Source organism: Aphelocoma coerulescens, chromosome 2, assembly GCF_041296385.1.
Source record: "Aphelocoma coerulescens isolate FSJ_1873_10779 chromosome 2, UR_Acoe_1.0, whole genome shotgun sequence".
In the NCBI taxonomy this organism is placed as follows: Eukaryota; Metazoa; Chordata; class Aves; order Passeriformes; family Corvidae; genus Aphelocoma; species Aphelocoma coerulescens.
The window spans coordinates 120,072,354-120,093,027 of NC_091015.1; the positions used below are offsets into that span (position 1 = coordinate 120,072,354).

General features: G+C 41.6%; 2 long non-coding RNA genes across 4 annotated transcripts; one reads left to right on the forward strand and one right to left on the reverse strand.

The window, feature by feature from the left end:
* Window positions 1-4,444: 4,444 nt before the first annotated feature.
* On the reverse strand, window positions 4,445-15,603 carry LOC138105892 (uncharacterized). Of its 3 annotated transcripts, none has more exons than XR_011148771.1 (4): window positions 15,523-15,603; window positions 12,935-13,154; window positions 6,702-6,811; window positions 4,445-6,126 (listed from the first exon to the last, which is right to left on the reverse strand). It is a non-coding gene; the product is annotated as an uncharacterized lncRNA (long non-coding RNA). The 3 variants fall into 3 exon arrangements; XR_011148769.1 differs by having other exon boundaries at window positions 15,507-15,594; XR_011148770.1 differs by lacking the exons at window positions 4,445-6,126; window positions 6,702-6,811 and adding exons at window positions 8,232-9,256; window positions 12,743-12,785 and having other exon boundaries at window positions 15,507-15,594.
* Window positions 15,604-15,729: 126 nt separating this feature from the next.
* Window positions 15,730-18,934, forward strand: LOC138105893 (uncharacterized). The gene is made up of 3 exons (XR_011148772.1): window positions 15,730-15,835; window positions 15,995-16,187; window positions 17,766-18,934. It is a non-coding gene; the product is annotated as an uncharacterized lncRNA (long non-coding RNA).
* The last annotated feature ends 1,740 nt before the right edge of the window (window positions 18,935-20,674 follow it).

A 20,674-nucleotide genomic window follows, 5' to 3' on the forward strand; every position in this document is an offset into this window, starting at 1 on the left:
GTAGATTTGAAACTGCTTTAACAAAGACAGAGAAATTGGTTGTAGGCCATTGGCACAAGGAACAGCCATACACAGAAGTTAAGGCTGAGATTTTCAAATCTAACCCCACCCCCAGCCTGTCAGGGCCTGACAGCCAAGATGCACAACCCTGAGCAGCTCCTTTGCTGTGAGTCAGCACCAATGTCTTCCACTGGAGTTATTTTGCTCTGCTGTAGGTATGACTTAGATATTAATGATTCCAAACAAGATCAGTCATCATACAACTTACATCCTTCAATATACACTTTCACGTGTTAGGAAAATGATAAAGGATTATAAACTAGAACTGTATTTTGAACACAATAAACAAGAAGGGGAACACAGTGGTTTACAAACAAAAAAAACAAACAAAACCTTACTTCAAACTACCTAGAATTATGCAAAATCACAGTAATCCTTATCATCCCCTATTGCTATAGGAAGCCTCCTCACTGAAAATGTGACTGCATGGGAAGAAATCTCTGGATAATGCTTTAGAGACTCAAGGATTGCCAAACTCCAGCTCTTGGAGTTCCCTGGGGCTGGGGGTTTAGGTAAGGACTCCACTCTTGGATCGAGGCTCAGGATGTGCTTGTTTTCTCTCCTACAGTGGTGAGTCAGATCAGATCCGATTCGCAGGCTCAGCCTCCCGCTGGGCAGTAAAAACACCGCTCTCCTTTTGGGTATAGTTTCCAGCTCCAAAATAAACACTGAGAGCAGCCAAACTATGGTCAAAAAACATCTAGAATGAGCACACTGGGTTGCAAGGGGGATGTCAAGAGGCTGTCGCTTCAGACAGTGCACCCTGCCGAAACTTCTCACATGACCTTCAACACACAGACAGGTCTCTGCTCCTGTCAAACCCAGGAGAAATGTTTGTACATTCCAGTTAATTGTGAAGCTTGGCAGCTGAGCAGTAGAAAATGACTGCAGAGCACAAAAACATCAGAGAGCTGTAGAGTGGCCTGCAAACTGAACAAGTATAGGGGGTCTGAATTCAACGCATCCGGGTGCAAATCAGAAGAAACCCTGCTAATTAAACCAACATAACACCCTGAATTATATCACCAAAAAATCCCAGGGTTGGATGCCAATATTATTTTTTTTAGGGGAGATGAGCCTGAAGAATACAGCCTTATTTTTTCCTCTGGATTATTTGTGTGCTTTGTCAGACTTGCCATACAGTCCTGCCCTCTGGAGCTCTTTAAAATAACACACCTTATTGTGGTAACTTGAAAGGTAATTCACAGATCCCAGGGAAACACTCCTCCTTTGGCACAGGGGCTCTCAAAAATCATCTGTCACCTGGAGCTTCCAGGCTATGCCTCCCATCCTGTAAGGCCCCTAGAGCAGGCTATGCTCTGTTAATGAGAATATCAAGGTAATTGCATTGCAAAAGCCAAATGTCTTGTTTTGAGCTATGTTTTCTCTGAGGTGAGTATCCAGATAAGATATTCAGTCCCATGAGAGTTTATTCCCAGCACAGCTCGCAGGTTTCACTGGAATTACAGTCTTTGGTCCTGATACGCAGAGTAGATGCCTTTTTTGTGTCCACAGACCACAGAGAACGTAGTGATTTCTTTAACAGTGAAGGAGAGTTGACATGTAAACCACAACGGGCTGCTTTTTTTTGAGTGAATGCTCCATGGACTTAATCAGACTCCAGGTTTGTCCATAACAAGTTCAATATTTGCTATTTGCTCTTAGATTCTCAGCTTCATTAAATGTAAAAGTTTCAGCTTTTGCCAGCAGTTAGTTACATCTAGATCTATAAAGGCTGTTCTGTCTCTCTAAGATGAGACATAAAACTGAGGCCTTCACCATCTGTGGTCATTAAGGATCCCATGGCATGCTTCAAAAGGTGAAGATGGTAGCTTTTGTCTCAGGACCAAATTCTATTCTGAGTAACTAAATTCCTTCAACCCTAAAATTCACCTCCACCTTTTAATATAAGGTACAGTGTTTCCTTAAGTGTTCATAATAGAGTGATGGACTGCTAGCTGATGGCCACATCCTATCCCAGAAATTATAGTATTATAACAGTGGATTAAATGAAGTGTGCAGGTACACGTTCGTCCTGTTGGTCACAACACAACACAGAGCAAGCCTGTCTCAGCACGATAACACACACACACATGAAAGCACAGAGCCCAGAATTACAAGGTTTTAATTTTTACTTACTTATGAAATTAAAAATCTGGTATATTACAGATCCTTAACCTTATGCCGATCAACAGAGAAGCAAATCCCACTGGAAAAGAGAGAAGGTTGGCTGCAAAGAGAGAGTCATTCCTCCCATGTCTGGAAGCTAAAACCAGAATAAATTATCTACCATTACCTCAGTGAAGTGTTTTTAATTCACTGCCCTGTTGGATGCGTGTGGTGGAACATATACATGAGAAAAATAAGGAGGTCTGTATTTGTGTTGAATGTGCTTTGTGTCCCATAATGCAATATGTTGCATGTTTAAAATCCTGCCATATTGCTCTGGTTTAATTTTTTTGGAATTCTGCTAGGAATGGAATACATTTAACACCAAGATACCTGTAATTCAAAGCGAGGAACCCATCTGTGTGCCACTGCTGAGGTCCTGTTCTGAGTAGAGCTGAAAGATTGCTTTACCTGTTTATTTCGGGACATGTTGCAAGTACTCAGGACTTCAGGCATTTTGGCTCTATGTATCCTTTATCTGTGTGTGGAGCACCCTTGAAATAGAAGGTGAGCCCATGAATAAATGGAGAGTCCATTTGATTAAATATGATAAAATTATTTGCAGTTACATTTCTTTTAAACTCAGAAAAGTAGAATGGAAGATGGACTAACTGTAGCAGTGCATGGAAGAAATCTGGACATTGCTTGGAGTACAGACCTCTCAATAAAAAGCCCTACTAAAGCTAAGAAGTTACTGTCTGCTCTTCTGTCTGCTTTTGTGGAGAGTGGAACTGAAGGTCTAACCATTGGAAATAATTTTTCTATAAACTTCAGTTATTCGTAATACAGTAATCCTTCATATGGGCTATAAACTTTTGGTTCCCCTCTCTTCCAAGTTGCAAGATTGAAGTGAAACTTGGCAGTATTCTATTTGTTGAAATGAAAGGCCCTAGGTCAGATTCTGATCTCCCATCAGCCTTACACCTGTGAACTGACTTTGATGGTGTAAACTTCTACTTACTCCAGCATCAGCAATGGCAGAATCAGACCCTGCATATGCTTTTTATCTAAAGCTGTGTTCCAGATGTGTTTATGTAGCCTGTTTTCAATAAAATGTGTGCATTTTAAGATGTAAATGGATTTTTCTTTAATTATAACCATATGGACTGTTATTAAATTTTCATTTTAAAACTGCAGATACTGCTAGCCCAGCCATATTGAAGTGTCACAATGGGCTCACTTGACCAGTGCAGCTTTCACGCAGCACCCAAGCAAATGCAAGACTCTTAAAGCGGGGAAAGACAGGGAAAAACATGAGATGACATCAAAGTGTGTGTGGAAAACTGTGACTTCATGATTTTCCTGATAATAGTGTGCCACATCCCATTGAGGTGTTCGCCTCTCCTCTATTCAAGATGAGGCAAAATTAAGTGCAAAGCTGGTTCAGCATACTCCTTCAAGCTGAGTTATCACTACTGCTGGGTTCTTTTTTGTCTGCCTTTGCTACAAGTCAGCAGCCCTGCTCAGCACTGAGCTTCTTTACAGGTTCAGGCTGTGACTGGATGCCTTGAATCCAACAAGCCCTCCAAATCAGAGTTACATGGCTGGATTTGTGTGTTAGGAGAATCTGTGCCTCTCTGGAGGGGCAGTCCTGGAATGAGCGTATTCCTTCCCCCCCTGTTCAGCCTCTGTGCTGTGATGCCACATGCTGAGGCTCCAGGAAGGAAAGGTCAGCCTGCTGCTGCCCCCAGCCCAGCGATCGGCTTTGTGCTCAACATCAGCAGCAGTGCCTGAGGGGACGAGACCTCCCTGATTCTCAGGCTTGATGGTGCCCATTCCTGAGGGTCCCGGTACCCCCCACAGCCTTTTGTGTATCTCCACACCTAAGGGCTGTTTCCCAGCCCAGACTGGGGGATTGAATTTTCCAACAACGGAAAGGTAGGGGCAAGTTAAAAAGTTTTGATTGATGGATTTTCCATTAAAAAAAGGAGACAGATTTGTTAATGAATAAATGTTTAAGAGAAAGATGTCAGTGTTGATGGAGTTTTTAATTTAATCTTCCTGAAATTAAGCATTTCAGTAAGGCAAAAGAAAATTCACTTGGAAAACTTCTTTTAATTACACATCCACAGCTCCATGAAATAGGTGGCTGGTATAGTTGTTATGCTTATGCTTTTCCTTAGCACATTTCAACATTATTAAATGGAAGGTTTTCCACTACTCTTTCATAAGATTTTTTTAAAATTTATTATAATTATGTGTGTGTTTTGTTTGTCTATTTGGAATAACTATTTTCAAATGAAATGGATTCTGAAAGTGAATTTTGTCTGCCAAACCTGATAATGATTCGAAGTTCAGTCATGCTTCTGTGCTCTAAGGATGCTTTCTTCCCTGGACAACTGGAGAGCACAGACTGTGCTTCTCTCCTACTATCATTATTATTTCCTCACCCTTTAATTACCACATTCTGGGTATGTTGGATACTTATGTTTGACTCATGTCTTCTTCAGAATACAGCTGCCGAGTGGTGGGGAAGTTCAGTCATCTCAGACTTGGACAAGTTAAGAATTTTTTTCTCCTGGATTCAACTATTGAGGACTCCTGGGTCATGTTCAGCTGTGTCCCAGTAATGGATGGTAAAAGAAGGATGCTTGCACAGGACAACCACAACAGTCAAGAGTGTTCCTGTGCTCTCTTGCAGAGGGAAGAGTTTGATAAATGGAAAAAGTGTCTATTCCTGGCAGTGGAGAATGGACTCCTTCACTGTAGGGCTCAGGCTTTTCCCAGACCTTCCCAGGGCTGCAGACATGAATGCTTGGTTTGGCTGCACTGTGGTGTGTTATGAAGACGTGAAAAGTGAGCTAGATGGCCGAGCTGCCCCATCTGCATTTTTTTTTCATTTTAAAATTTAATAAAACCCCATGTGGTTACAATTGAAAAAAAAAAAACATTAATGTTCCCAAAATGCTTCATATCTAAAGTAAAATGTATTTTAACTTCCCATCCCCCATCTCTAGTGAACAATAAGATATACTTTTTCATTGAATCAGTGAAAATCATTAAATAACTTATTACATCATCAACCCAAACCATGTACTTTTACTTACTTTTCTAATGACTAACAAATGAAGTTAACGTATCAATGTCTTTATATGCATCAGGGAAGAAAGGGTGGGGTGTGTGAATGTGGAATCTAAACAGAGATTCTTTCATATTTTTATATCTTTTAAATAGGGGTAGGTGTTTCTGTCTGGAGACCATATGTTTGGGGGTTTTTTTTAACAATCTGTATGTGTGTTAAAAATAAAAAATAAAGTGGTATGGACAGCTACAGTGTGGGCTCTGGAGTTCTGGTGAAGTGATCCAGATATGAAGAGATGTCCAGATGAAAAACCCTTATCCTTCAGGCACATTTTCCCTTGTTTGGATCTTATCTGAACAGCACCTGTTCACAAAGTCCTGGATGTGCTTTCAGTGGAACAGCAGCAAAGTGGAATTACCATCAAGGGGCTTGTCGGTGTCAGTCTGGCTGATGGGGCAGTTTAATGGCATGCATGCAGAGCCATCGAGGCTTTGCAGCAGTGGAAGAGATGAGTCCTTCGGCCCCAGAAACCAAAGGGCTGGGTGTGGGAGGGGTTCTCTGCACCTTCTGCACTGCTGGGGTGTTACACATACAGCAGGGCAGTTTTAATTTCACCCAGTCTAGGCAGAGATCGGTTTGCTACAGAAACAATACCCCTAGAAAAAAATGGCACTCCCAGCTGCAGAAACAAATGAGGCAGTCACCTTTGAAGTCATTCTCAAGCCTGCCCCATAAACAGGCTGTCTGGATGCACAGTACGTCATCAGGTTCATCTTCCAGCCTGGGGGAGTTGTGTGTCATCACCTCTGCAGTGTGCCTGAACCCCGACGAGGGCTCCTGAGCCCGTGTGTGCCATGGTGCAATGTGCAGTGCTGCTGCCAAAACACAAGACCAGCTGGTTTATTCATTTTACACAGTGCAAAAATGTTATTAAACTGCACCATACAGATAAGTACTAGAAAAATTGCTAGGTTATTTTTTTCACATAAAATTAGCCAATTTGCTGGTGTATGTAATTGTAAAGAATGCAAAGCATCCCATTCAAGTGATTAACCTCTTAGTTAATAAAAGCAACAATTGCATGTGTATAAATAATATAATAAAAGGAACACTCATATCAAAATAATATAGCTCATACAATCCTGTTTCTCTCCTTAATTAGTAAATAATTCATCAAATTCTGCAATGAATTGTGCTCCCACCCACATTTCTTCATCCAATTATCATGAAATAGGAAAGCAGGAGCCTTCCTTCTTTAAAAAGGATGCGATAATGAAATTGTTCAATAGCTCTTCTCAGCCCTCTGCTAGTCTAAATTAGTACTTTCTTGGGCATACTGTTTCTTTTGTTCATTTCTTCCTTGATTCACTATTTTTTTCTTTTTAATTGAATATATCTTCTATGATAAATGTCATTTTACACTGACACACTTTAAAAGAAGTATATTTACCATGGTTTGTTTTCAGCAGACACAAATGCAATTAGTTCTACAGTACAGAAGAATGGCAGTGTTTGCTTGCCAAAGTGATCCTTTCATGCTTTAGATTGTATCACACTGTCCTGGGGTGACAAAACAAAATTAAAAGAATGTTATAAAATATAAGATAAAAAAGAAGATGCATAAGCAAGCATTTATAAGATCTCAAACCCAGAATTCAGACGGTCCTTGAATGAATGCCATATTTAAATAAGATTCTTTGTTACCTGATCAAATTCCATTTCTTCCACTGGATCTTTGCAGGACTCAGTGTCTGAAAGAGTGAACTATCCAATGTTACCTTTCAGCTGTTTGGTGTGTGGTCATGTGTTTTATGTATTTCACAACATTCAAATCATGCTCAGAAGACAGAATTTCTCAGCTTTTTGTGGACACCTCACTGTAGAACTGGGTGGCCTCAAGCAGTAAGGAAGAATATTTTCAAAGCACTGATATAAGATAGGCTGTTGCCTGTGTTTTATAAATGGTCAACTAAGGCCCACAGAAATAAAGACCCAAAGTATTCAGGAATTTCAGGTCCTGAATTTGAGGCACCAAAAATCTGAACTTTCAGAACAAGCCATGTGCATCTGTGCATGTGAATACATATGACTCTTTTATAGATGGTGTGTGCATTGGAGAGTATGTACACATGTATTATATAGAGCACAGCATTTATTTGAAGGACTGCCATTATTAGGGTCCTCAACAGCTCTGAGTGTTCTGATATTTCCAAGGAGACAGCAAAACAAAGCTCCCATGAGAACAGCTATCACTGAGCCAGGCTGAGCCCACCATGATCATGGGAGGAAAGAGCTCCCAGGAGCTTGCACTGAGTCTCTACCCAGTTCCAACCTATCCATGCTAGGAATTTGAAAACTTAGAGAAAATGCTGGTTGATCTTTGTCTGGACCATGCCTAATGGCAACCAGAGCTTGAGACATGAAGCTCTTAAAATCTAACAGTTCAGAAGCTTGCTGCTTCAAGTTTTGAAGAGCTCATGGTAAATCGCATCCTTCTGGAAAGGTTGCACTGTGCCAAATATCAGATCCCTGTTTTGAAGCATAAGGCCCTCAAAAGCCTCAAAGATAAGACCATCAGATTTTTAAATTTGGGAGGAACAACACCCTTATTGGTTTTCTAAGGCAGATTGGAAAATATTCTAAGGCAGCTGAAAACATTTGGCAAAAAGGATTTTTAAAATCAGTCAGCTTGGGTAGACACCTGGTATTGGGAACTTCAGCAAAAATGTCTGGGTAGGGGAAGTTAATAAGCAGGCACTTTTGTTTTAATAGAACTATATAACATGTGAGGCCACCAGCTTTGCTTATTATAAGGTCATTATGAAAAGTATATTTAGGGAGCTATATTACTATTTGCTTTATTTTTCCATGTGGGAAGGTAAATTTCACTATAGAAATAAAACGATGAAAAAGTGTTAGCTAGTCTGTGTTGTTGTTGCTTTTTTACCTTTATGTGTAAGCATGCTAGTACTTAATGCATTTTAAGTAATACTTGGAGCCTTATGAAACAGATTTTTTTTTCAGAGAGAAAAAACAGAAATCTGCTTCAATTTGCCTAGTAGGGATATACTTACTAGTGAATATTGATACTGAAATCTGTTCCTGAAGATTCTGAGAGTACCATGTTGCATGATTTAAACACAAAAGCCCCTGCAAGGATTAGAAGAGACAGATTGTCCTCTTCACTCTCTCTGTGGTGTCAGCTTTATTTTTTCTTGTTTTAAAGAGAAATCTCTTAGTGTTATGATAGGAAAGAAAATCTGAAAAATATGACCCCCAAGTGTCAGTGGTATCCACCTGAACAAATAGCCGTACACCCTGAACTTCCACACTCAGGCTGCTGAGTTCAAAGGCTGCTAAATCAGATGCCACTTGTGTGGTTTTTTTAAACGAAGTTTTTATTGCTCCTTAAAGCAAAGGTCTCTTACAAAGATCTGTGCTATCTAGTTTGATTGACTATTCTCTTGGATAAACTTTAATTGTAGCACAGAGGTGCTGAAGTGAGGAATTAAAAAGAGTCAGATGTCCGTGCCTGATGACATGAGTCAGAAGCACTCCAAGAAGAGCACGAGTGTGCTTTGAGAAAATCAAATGTGTGGTTAATACTGCAGCCTCATTGTGAGAAAAATCAGCTTTCCTCTAGCTGTGGAGGTGTGGAGTTCTGTTTTGAAGGCATCAACTTCTAATCTATTCTTTTTGTAAAGGCTATAACTTTTCCAGTATGAAAGACTGTGTCTCCAGTTCTTCAGCAATTCCAGTGACACAAGCTGTGGTAGATGGTAGAGGATTTCATTCTGTTTTGGTTTTTTTTCTGTTGGCTTCAGGCAAAGGTAATTTCCATCACAAAGCAGTACTCAGTCTTCTGGGACAAAGGCAATGCCAGTTTTCATGGTTCTGTGTATTTCTTGTAAGCAGAATCAGGCTTGGAGTGAAGGTGTAGTCCTCTGAACCATCAATTCTGAAAAAATCAGTTACCCCGGTTTCCCCACATAAAGGGAAATGGCACTGTTAAAATGAAAGCACAGATAAAATGGAAGCTTTCAAAATACCAAATGACATAGTGGAAGACTTGCTGCATTGTCTTACTGTGAGAGGACAGAATATGAAATACTGTTTTTTAAATGAGCATATGACTCCTCCCCGCAAATAGTTGGATCTAAAGCCTGATAAATCAAATATTACCCACCAGACAACGAAAAGCTTTAGTCAAAGGAATTTAAAGGTGTGTTAATTAGTCAAAAGAGAGAGTCCATACAGTCTTGTAAATATTATAGGAGAAATCTATTAACTCGAGCGAGCAGAAATTAATTGAAACCGTTGTATAAGAGCTACAGAGTTCACAGAAAGTGCATTTCATTTGCTATTAAAGCCTGTGTATATGCAGATTAGCTTGCACTCTGCTACGATGCCTGGCTGTGAATAACTGGAAAACGTCCTCACAAGTTGGCTGCACATCTCCCAGCAAAGCTGTTACCTTCTGCCTGGGTATGAAGTGTAAAATAACAGGTGAGGGCTGCCAGGCTTCAGTGGCAGCATAGAGAGACTCCACTAAACACAGAGGGAAGGTCTTCTGGGACAGATTTCCTTTGGTCTGTCTTCCTCAGGAGAGTGGCTGTGTCAAGATACTGTGGTCTTGTGCCAGAATTTGGCTCCTTTTTAGAGTCTGATTCACACACTCCCAGATTTCTTTCCTGGAGGAGCTGGAGCATGAGGGACCTTGTGGGCTCAGCTGGGGTGAGCACCTGGCTACAGGAGCTCACAAGCCCTCCTGGGTGCTCCTCAGGTTAGACTTACGTGGCTACCAAGGAGAGTAGCCTCTTAACCATGTTCATTTCACCAGTGGCATCTCTAGGGAGCTGAAGGTGTCCCTCGGGCATCTTCTTTTCCCCATTCACAAAGTACCTGCTGCCTTGCTTCTGTTTTGAATGAGTCAGAACAGCCTTTGCCAGTTAAGGGTGAGAAATAAACAAGTAGTCAATCCCAATCATTAATTCTAAACCTTCCTCTGGCCCACCCTGTGGCCCTCTGCCATCCTTACCTCCCACTGTCTCTGTTTGCTTGCCCCTAAACAGCAGGTACTAGCCTTTGCTATCTTTCAAGGGACTCCCAGGGGCTGGCAGACAGCAGGCAGCTCCTCAAGAGATAAGCCCTAGCAGTACACAGGGAGATGTCTGGATGCCTTTCTGAAGCAAAATTCACTGAGTTTATTTCCTAACAGTCCCTTGTAGTTCTTGTAGCCAGGTTGAAGGGTTGGATTCACCTAAACTGCAGTGACCGAGTCACCAGTGTGGTGCTTGTGAGGTCTCTGTGAAGCCAGGGCAGGGAGAAAAGCCTTAGGCAGCCATTCAGATCTCAGTGGATCTGAAATGGCTCCTGAAGGAGCTACTCTCTGACTCTTATTTCTTGCCTGTACAGAGCCCAAGATACCTGCACTCCTAAATTTGTGGCCTCATGTTAACTAGGCTTAATAATTCCTCCTCCCTATTCAGCTGAGCCCTCCACTAGCAACCATGAAGATCAGGAGTGACCAAACAGTAGTTTCCCTATCTTTTTATAGGAGCAATAGCAGTCCCTAGTTCATAGGGATTTTTTAAACCTCCCCCACTCTTCCTGCAGAGGCTCCTGCTCCCCTTGTGCCCACCAGAATGCACCTCTGCAGCACAGGGTTTATTGGTGGCTGGAAACACATGGCTCTGGCTGCACCAATGGCCATGCTGTGATCCTCACGTCTGTTTGTGCACACGTGTGCCTGGAAGCACTTTGGATGCTCCTTGCTTATCAGACTAAACCAAGTGGGTGAAGAGGGAGGGCAGCAACACAGTTTTTCCACTCCAGTGACTTCAATATTAAATTGTGTTTCCTCTACTTTGCTCAGCCCTGAGATATGCATACCAGGTCTCCAGAGAAATCAAACAGCTGATCAGGCAGTTAAAATCCTGGCTTTACTGCTGGGGCAGCATCAAATTTCCCCATCTTTACTGGGCCAACCAGTGAGAATGAAGCCTGTGCTCCTCCCAGATCCTGGCCTGGATAGGAGCCAGCATCATCTGTGGTGATTGTATAGCAATCCCAAACCAGACTGCAGCTGCTCAAATGCCACATTCATGTGAAGCCACGAGCAACCAAAGACCAGGTCATACACCCATGTGTGATCTTAACCCCTAAGCCTCAGAAAAGGCCCGCCTAGATTGTTGCATAGGACATATTCCACCCATGGATAAAGCCACTAAGGGATAATAGGAAGGCACTCCATTTTGATGACATAGGGCAAGTAAGATCTTCCACAACCTAGGAGGAAGGCCACAGTGTTTCTAATTCAGCACCAACCTGAGATATGCTCTTGAGCTTGAGGTGCCTTTTGTGCTGTGCACAGCTTCCTCCTCCAAGGATTCTCTTTTGGGAGTATGTACCTATCAAACATCAGCCCTTTGGTCTCCATCTGACATGCTACAGGTGCGAGTGTATGACCATGGATTTGATGTATTTCCTTCAAACTTCCCAAGTTTGGAACAGGGACTACTCAAGCAGCTGAATCCAGGGAATGTTGAGAGCACATCTTAGTTATCCTGGAACTGATTCAAACTTCTAAAGAGGCACTGCACTGAGTTACCTCAGATCCAGACCTGGTTTCACAATCACTGTCCTTCTTACTATATTCATCCTTCAGAAAATAAAAGGTGTTACAGTTCGGTACAGTCATAAACACATCATTGCCAATGGAAAATTGTGTTGGCAGTTTCTTTTATACCCAGCCAAATATACAGAAATGGAAAGGTCAGCTATGCAGGCACTGGTTTTACATACGTGCATTAATTACAACACAGTTGCCTTTTGTTATTCCTTTCATCTGCTCAGTATGTATGAATTTGAATGAGAGGAAAGAGGAACCACAGAAAGACAGAAAAGGGAAGCCAGGACAATCTATGAAAGGGACTGATCCTCCCCTTCTGGACCACACACTGGAAAAGTTTCAAAACTACCCAATTGCAGGGAATGGGAAAAGCAAAGAGAAATGTATCCCATGTCAGCTACAGCTTTTTCTGTAAGGCTTTCAGAGGTGTGCTGCAGAGGCATTAGAATAGTTTGGTGGGCTCAGCTTCTTGCTTAGCCCCTACAATGGGGATTTTCCCAAGCAAGGTCTGTGTGTTCAGGCACTTTGGTATGTTAGCTTCTTCTTAATTGTACAGCCATGGTCTTCATTTTAATACATCAAACAAATTTTTCATTAAACACCATGACACACATGCACTTACTGGGGATACCTGCCCTCAGGTACCACTGGAAGCTGTGAGAAAGAGAATAGTGAACAATGTCATCAGGGAATTCAGAACATCAATTTGCATTCATGTGTGGATTGAACACTTTTGGCTACGATAATGTCTGAAAAACAGACAGCATACAGTAAAATGTGGTTAAGAGACTGAGTACAAATTTCATTATTATAGCTTGAACACTATTCCTCTCACAGGTATATTGTAGCTGTGTATTTACCTGACAATGCAGTGCCCAGATACCTTAGGCAAAAGGACTCCCACTGTAAAAGATGCAGCACAGAAGTTGTCAAAACCTGGTTATTCTCTTCCCAGAACAAGAAAGATGAATGCTGTGCAAGAATCACAGAATAGGACACAACTTCCCCAGGGAACACAAAGCGATGAGCATGAGCACTGCAATCAGACTCACCAAGACTGAGTTACCAAAGCCTCCCAGCTAGGCCAACCTCCTTCTTCAGCTTCCTGGAGTATCTCATGGTGCTGAGTTGTGGGAGTCCCCATTGCATCCTTTCAGTTAAACCCCTTTGGTCACAGGAGCTTTGTTCAAGTAACGAGAGCTTTCTGCTGTGCTATGGCTCCCCAAAACCCCTGAGCCAGGGACCTCCAGGATTGTCGAAAAAATCCCAGTACTGCATGAGAGAAAAAAGTTGTGATTAATAATTATAACTTAAAAACTTATATCCTCAGATGATTAATACAAAGTGAACTCTCCAAAGTTTATAAAAAATATTTCATTATATACGTATGAAAAATAAGTTACATAGAATAAGCTGTATAGCCAGGGCTGTACCAGAAGAACTTCCCCTTTCTGGTCTTTCAGTGTGGATTGCCCAACGAAATGGATTTGCTGACTGCTTAGGTAGTCATTTCATAGGAAGGCACAGTCATTTGGTATTTACTGGATACTGGTATTGACTTCTAGGAACATGAAAGAAAAGTGACAATGAGTTACAACCTCTTTGGCAAGTAGTTCAACAGACCTTCCTGAAACTGTTCTTGGCCCTTTCAAACTGGGGTCCTGCAAGAACCCCAGACAAAACATCAAGTCCAGAGTGAATACAGATTGGGCTGTGCATTGTAGTGGTCGGGTCCAGATCAAATTAGCATGGATTTTCTTTAATCCTCTGACCTGTGTTGCCATGCAAGGGTGTGGGCATTTACCATAAGAGAGGCGGACTATCATATTAAAGCTTTCTCCGTGTTCTTCATGTAGTAGTAGATGCAGTAGTTTCAATTTGTTGCAGAGCCCCACAAGAGCTGCACTGATACCAGACTAACAGGAGGTGCTTAGTCAGTGAGCTACATTTTAGAGTTTCCCCATGGTGGGACTCCCGCAGCCCCCAAAATAATACTAAGTGTACGTACATGAGAAATAACATGATGCCTCTACCCTGTTCTCTGTAGGTTGCAATTATCTGTATGCTCTAGATCTTGCTAGCCTTCTTTTAGTTAGCATATTTAGTATGCTTTTAAGGGATGGACTGAATCCTGATTAGATACTTCCTTGTTTATTATCACAAGCAGGTGTGGGGTAGTTAAGAGTTTCTTGGAGTAACTGATTATTAATTTGATGCAAAATTAAGTAACCATACAAGAAACTACTGTTTAGCTGCAAAAGCATGACTAAATAACAAGGAAGGACTTGGACCTTGCATGCCTCCCTTACCTGCTGCTAACAGTGATGTGTCAGAAGCAGGTAGCAGCTCTGTGATGCCAGCACATCTTTGTATGCTGTTCACATTCCATTGCAACATGTCACATTTGATGTGGCATAATGCAATGTGACTAATTTAATCAGATGTGAAGTGCACTACAGCAACACATCAAGTCTGAAAATTTGGAGAAAAAAAAGTTGGAGGAAAAAATGAAGCTTTCTCCAATCCATGGCTGGATTACTATTCTCAGATGGAGGGCTTCATTTTCTGAGCTTGGCCTTTTCTAGTCTGACCTTCCAGCCAAGGGCATGTGCCAGGAGGCTTGTATTTCCCAAAGGCAGTGACACAGTCTATTAGGTCATATGAGCTGGATCATCAAGCCTTTGTCCACCTCAACTTCTGGGCCACCATTCCTTACCCACCCCCACATCCCCCAGCACTAACTCACTCTACTATGCCCTTGCCTTTGACAGGTCAGGAGGGAAAGAAGCATTTTATTGCTGAACACGTACATAGCAGAGCCCAGAAACGAAGCGAGCTTTCTGTGGTCTGGTGCTAGTCATTTAGTAAGTCTGCATTTAATTAGCTACTTCTGAAATATGACAAGGAGAAAACACGAGATTTACCAGTGCAGTTGCATTTCTAACCCAGGGCTTAGCATTGTTTTGTTTTAAGGTGATGATTGTAATCATAAATATCAAAACAGCCCACGTGCACAGGAAGTTCATCAAGCTTTCAGTACTTTTGGAAATCGTATCCACACTCATCCACTCTGGACTATCTCTTAGCCTGGGGGTCTGTGGATGGGCAGGCTGCCATGCACAGACATTAGCAACTGCCCATTCAAACACCAAGTGACAAGTGAGTTGGAGATGACTCTTTCTTTGGTTTAGTCCTTTATTTTAGAGCTGCCTCTTCTCTTTGTACATTATCAAGGATATGGAAGGCAGTGCAAGTAGTAATTTGCCTTTTCTCCACTGTAGGCCTGAGGGTTTTTTTGGTTATGTGTTATGGTCCTCGAAGAGTTGTGAAAGTCTCAGAGGCATTCACAAAGTGCTAGAAGAAGCCTGAGAAACACTTAAGCTAGTGAAAATCTATGAGCTAGTTGAACCTAAGGGGGGACTGTACAAAGGTCAGGTCTTCCAGAAGGAAGACTGTATTTTCACAAGATCTGGGAAATAGTGCTATCTGGAAGAGAAGAAGTGGTACCTACTCCAGTTACTGTGGCAGACGCTTCCACAGACTAAGACCGAAATAAAACCTTAGAAAACAGTATGATAAAATATGCTTATATGTTACAAAGAAACAAAAACTATTTATTCTGACCTGGTCCTGAGCATACCTCAGCAAAATGAGAGGTTCACCCTTCCTTTTTTGCCTCTTTGAGGACCAAGGAAGCTTTGTGATGCTGTGCTCCTTTAAGACCCAAACATCATACACAGGTTTTGTGGGGTCTCTTCTCATTTCATTAGGCCTGGAAAGGCTTTGCTGATTACAAATGAGAAGATGCTGTGTTAGCTCCTCCTACGGTGGTTTGTTTGCTTCTTATAGCCCCAGTGCTCTCCCCTTCCCCTATCAGTGGAGTTACCACTGTGCTCCTACCTAGGAATAAGGAAAGGAGGTGCTTTCACAAAGAAGCAGGGCTAGCTTGCAAGGTAAGGTCTGTTGGTGTTGATTTAGCCCTAAGGCTTCCCTTTTACTTTGTAATGTATGAGGTAAAACATGAGCTTTTATAGCTCTTGGACTCTGTTTCCCATTTTCTTGTGAAACCAGTAACTTCCTGAACTTCCCTGTTCATTGACCTTTACTCTTAGCTTTAGGTGGGTCCTATTCAAATGGCTCAACAGAACAACCCAAGAGCCCTGGATTCCCCTGGGGAGGAGGATGTTGCAGCAGACAGCCAAACCCAGCAGCCTGCCAGACCACGCCGAGTCAGATCCCGGAGAAGAAGGCGTAGACAGACAACTCCTGCTTCCCAAAGAGAAGATGAACCTAGGACCTTTCAAGGTGATCTGTGAGAAGGGGGTATTAGTATTGGGGGATGAGTGCTACTTAATTTCAGTTGTAGATGGGTGCTATTGAAACCTGAATTCCTCATTTGGCTTGTCTGGGTGAACATAAGAAACTCCCTTGAAATAATGGTTCAAAAGTGAAAAGGCTCGAGGTGACACCCCTGTGGCTGTCCTGTTAGCATTTTCAGAGCTGTTTTCTGACTGCACAAAATGTTGCCTTGTGTCCTTGCTCTGGCTCTCTTCTCCAAGACCTAAAATCTCCCATTTACTTAGAAAGAAAACAAAGAAATATCATCTTGGAGCACTTACTCTAGAATTCCTTATTTTATGTGAAGTATGTCTGGCTTTGAAACTTAACTCAAGGCATCTTTATGCAGTGCTTGGAGTTAAGGCTGGCTCCCTATGGTTTGCTAGCCTCAGGAATGTTACCCTCCCACTGTGTAGATCAGCTCTGCAGCTCAACAAGAGCAAATGTCATATAGGATCTACTGGGTTTGTACCTACCCAGTGTGACTTGGAGTTAGAGAAGGAACAGCACAGTAATTTCCTAGTGGCTCTTGTCCTGAGGAACCCAAAGGCTTCTTTACAGCAGAACTGCAAGGCAAGGATGCTGCCAGGTGTCTTTGTTATAACAGGTAGGCAGTTGGTTTCCAGACCTTACAGCCAGCTTATGTGTGCAGGAAGCCTCCTTCTAAATTGCAGAGGTGTTTTATGCATATAGACCTCCTCTCACAAGGAGGCAATCTTCCTGGCCAGCTCATGGAGAGTTTCAAATACCCTTCTGTGCTTGCTGTTCAGAGTGGTGGGAGTTCCCATAGCCTGGGAGCAGGTTTGATGGTGTAACACAAACCCTTTTCAAAGGCTACAGCTGGGCCTCGATAAAGATTGTCTAGCAATATTTCAAGGTCAAAGCTTCCTTTCCTTAGTACTTCTGAGAAGACAGAAAGACCACAAAGATATAGAAACCAAGCTCTGGTATATTGAGGGGTGGAGGGTGTGAAAAAGACAGAGGTGTTAAAGAGGTGGGAGTAACTCAAATGGGTTGAGCTCTTGAATGAAAGACAAAATAAAGTACTGAAGCTCAAGAAAGGTTTGTAGTTAGGTTTTTACCTTCCTTCAATTTTTATTTTTTTTGCTCCAGTCTTCTGTTCAGGTTAGCATGCTAGATGGATTGCAGGACTGTTGCAGTGATTTGTAGGGAGCTGGGAGAACACTGAAATCCAAGAGCATTGTGGTCATTGTCCTTGGCTTCAGTTCCAGCCTTAGTTAACCAGAGCATGAGGTTTCTCTTCTCTTACTGGGAAGACAGGAAGGGCTGTTTTCACAACAGTAGAGGCCAACAAATTGGAATGCAGTTAATTCTTTATTCTGACCTTGGAAAAATGATGCTAAGTCTTGTGATAACCAATTTACTTTCTCAAAGGCTTATGGTGAGGCTGCGGGAAAATAGTGTGTGACACCTTTAAAATATTTAGTGATTAGGTGATGTATGGACAATCAGACACAGGCTTTTACTTGGCTTTGGATCTTTGTTTTGTTCTGCTTGATCTAATTTTGTTACTTTCCTCTGCAGTCTACAAATTTAGCAGTCGTGCCCCACCTATGGGCGCGCACTGCAGTGGTGGAAGCTCTCGGATCCGTGCACTGCCTGATGATGGAACTGTTATGGGAATGATGGCTAGGTCTGCCAGATATTGGGTGAGGCGAGAACCTCCTCCATGCTGGGTCAGAGACTGTACTTGTGCTTGTTCAGAGACTGAACTAGAAGAAGGGCATCCTCCTAGGAGCTGTCTGTTGCCCCGTGATCTCCTAGATGAAGAAGACAGCTTGACATCCCCGATAAGAGAGGAATTATCTTTAGAGGATGAAGACAATGATGGTAGCATTGGGTATGCTGGGACAGCCAGCTCTTGGGCTGGTGTTAGAAGTGATGATGGTCCCAGGAGTTTTGCAGAGGAGTATTCACTGGTTCCCTTAAGCAGACGAAAGCAATATTCTGCCCAGACTTTTCATGAGGCAGTAGAAAGATATTTAAGAGGGTTTTGAGATTTGTCACATCTGTTTTGAATTTGGGAGCCAAATCTGTGGAGATGCAAATGCCTGTCAACATGTGCACAGTTTATCATAATACAGGCTAAAGCCTGCAGAAAAGGCATGAAGGTTCAAATAGAGAAAAGCTCAGTATATTGCTCTTAGATTGACAGACAGTTAGAAAATTATTTGCATTCCAGTTTTGTGTCCTTCGTATGTGTTGCTGCCTTCTTCAGGAGCTTAAAAACCTTTAGTAATCATAAGACATTAAAAATGGAAAAGTTACTTTGAGTCTAAGCTAATGTAATGACTATTTCTTTTGCAATTTTAAGAGACAGAGGCAAAATACAGCCATATTTCTTTTGATTTCTCTGTAGTAGAGTCTCTATTTAATAACTTCTTGAAGGATATTTGAAATTCAAAGCCTTTGTATATGACAGTATTTCCTTTCACTAAATGCTTTAATTTACTCTATAGAGGCCTAGAGGGTTTGGCTCTTTTGGGTGTGTTTTTTCTTTAACTTGATTGAAATCTAAAAATTATATTCTACTGCATATATTTGATTATTCATATATAAGCAGTTATGTATGATAATGTGAGATAGCTAGAGCATTAACCTGCTTAGAAAGTCTCACACCCTTTATCTGTTAGCTTGTTATATGAATTAAAAATTAAAAAAAAATAAAAATGTGTTCTGGGGACCTTATCAAATTTTTCAGTTCTTTTTTTTGAGATGGTGTGTAGATGAAAATAGTGATCTTGATGTCTTAGCTGAGAAATTTTGGCTTAGACATTTATCCTTTATTTAGTTAAGGGCTAGATTTTAGGAATATATACCATAGCCTAACAGTAAAGTGCCAGTGCACGGTTACAGGAAAATGGCAATACTTCAGGAACCTGATCCATGAGGGTCAGCAAAGTCCAACTCCTGGCAGGGACAGGCCCCACAAATCATACCAGGTGACTGAGAATATTGTCCAAATGCTGCTTGAGCTCTGTCAGGCTGTGACCAATTCCCTGGGGAGCCTGTTCCAGTGCTCAAGCACCCTCTGGGTGAAAAACCTTTTCCTATACATAACCTAAACCTTGCCTGATACAGCTTCATGCTGTTCCCTCAGCTCCTGTCACTGGTGACCAGAGAGAAGGGCTGTGGACTGCTTTGATGTTTGCTCTCAGTCAAAGGAATGAAGACAGTCCATGTTATAGAGATTCTGCAGATGTTTGTGTTCTTATGCTAGGTGCTGACAAATGAAACACCTAACCTCTAAAGGCTTCTTGAATTTACTTAATATGCCTATAAGCTTAAAATTAGGCATATGCCTACTCTTGAGTCAGTCTCCTTCTTTCACACTGGAGGCTGTATACATGAGGTAAATTTTCACATGTGTAAAGTTACACTAAAGAGAATCAGGCAACTTCTGCTTTATGCAATGGTTCAAATTGAGAAAAGGCTGCTGCTTTAGTCAGAGCAATTTGTGGAGCCTGCAAATCAGAGGGGTGGTTTTACTGTTTGTTTTGGATTTTTTGTTTGTGTTTGTTTCTCCTCTCTAGCCATCTGTTAAAATACTGAAAGATGAATGGTAATTCCATTTGTTTCTTGGAAAGGTGAATGTGACTTGCTCTTTCTTCCCTCTTCATTTAAGCCCCAAAGTAAGTCTCATTCCTTTGAGTTATAACTGAGCAGCTTTCCAGAGCACATAAAATGTTGTGTGGGGCTTTTTTCTGCATATGTGGTTCTTTGGTTTGGGTTTTTGTTTGTTTGTTTTTTAAGACTTCACTGAACTGTGAGATTTTGTCTGTACCTGTTGGTGTGGCATTTGGCAAATCTTTGGGACCACCTGGTGCAGCAGTAGTCAAGCATTTGGTAAAAAACCATTGGGTCTATGCAGCATAGCAGTAGTTGCTTATTCCTTCCTAATATGTGTGTTATTTTCTACTTGGGTGTTTCCAGAAATACTTGGAGCTTTTGCACTCAGGTCCTTTAAGGTCTCTACACCAAAAAAAGGATTTTTTTCCCCAGCTGAAGCTAAAAGTGTCTTTTATTTGATCTATGTTATATCAAAAGGGTATTGGAAGTATGCATAGTTCAATTCACCTGACAAGCCTGCTTTGTGAAGGTACTGCAGGGTATGATGCAGAATTAAAACTATTATCTTGTTGTTATAGCTGAAATACTGTAAGGCATCTACAGACACCTCTAAAATTATGCCCTTGATTATATAAATTTCAGAAAGTGATATGTTCATGAAAGTCAGCCTGGCAATGTTTCATGTAGTCTTTCAAGAGCTTTAGTTTTCAGGCTTGTGAAAGGTTTTATTTTTTTTTTTTTAATAAAACAAAATCCCTCATAAATGTCACCAGTAGGTAGTAAGATACCAAGCATTGTAGAGGTGTCAGCTTTTTGACAGCATGATTCTGTATTGTGCATTTTCAATTTGACAACTATGTAGT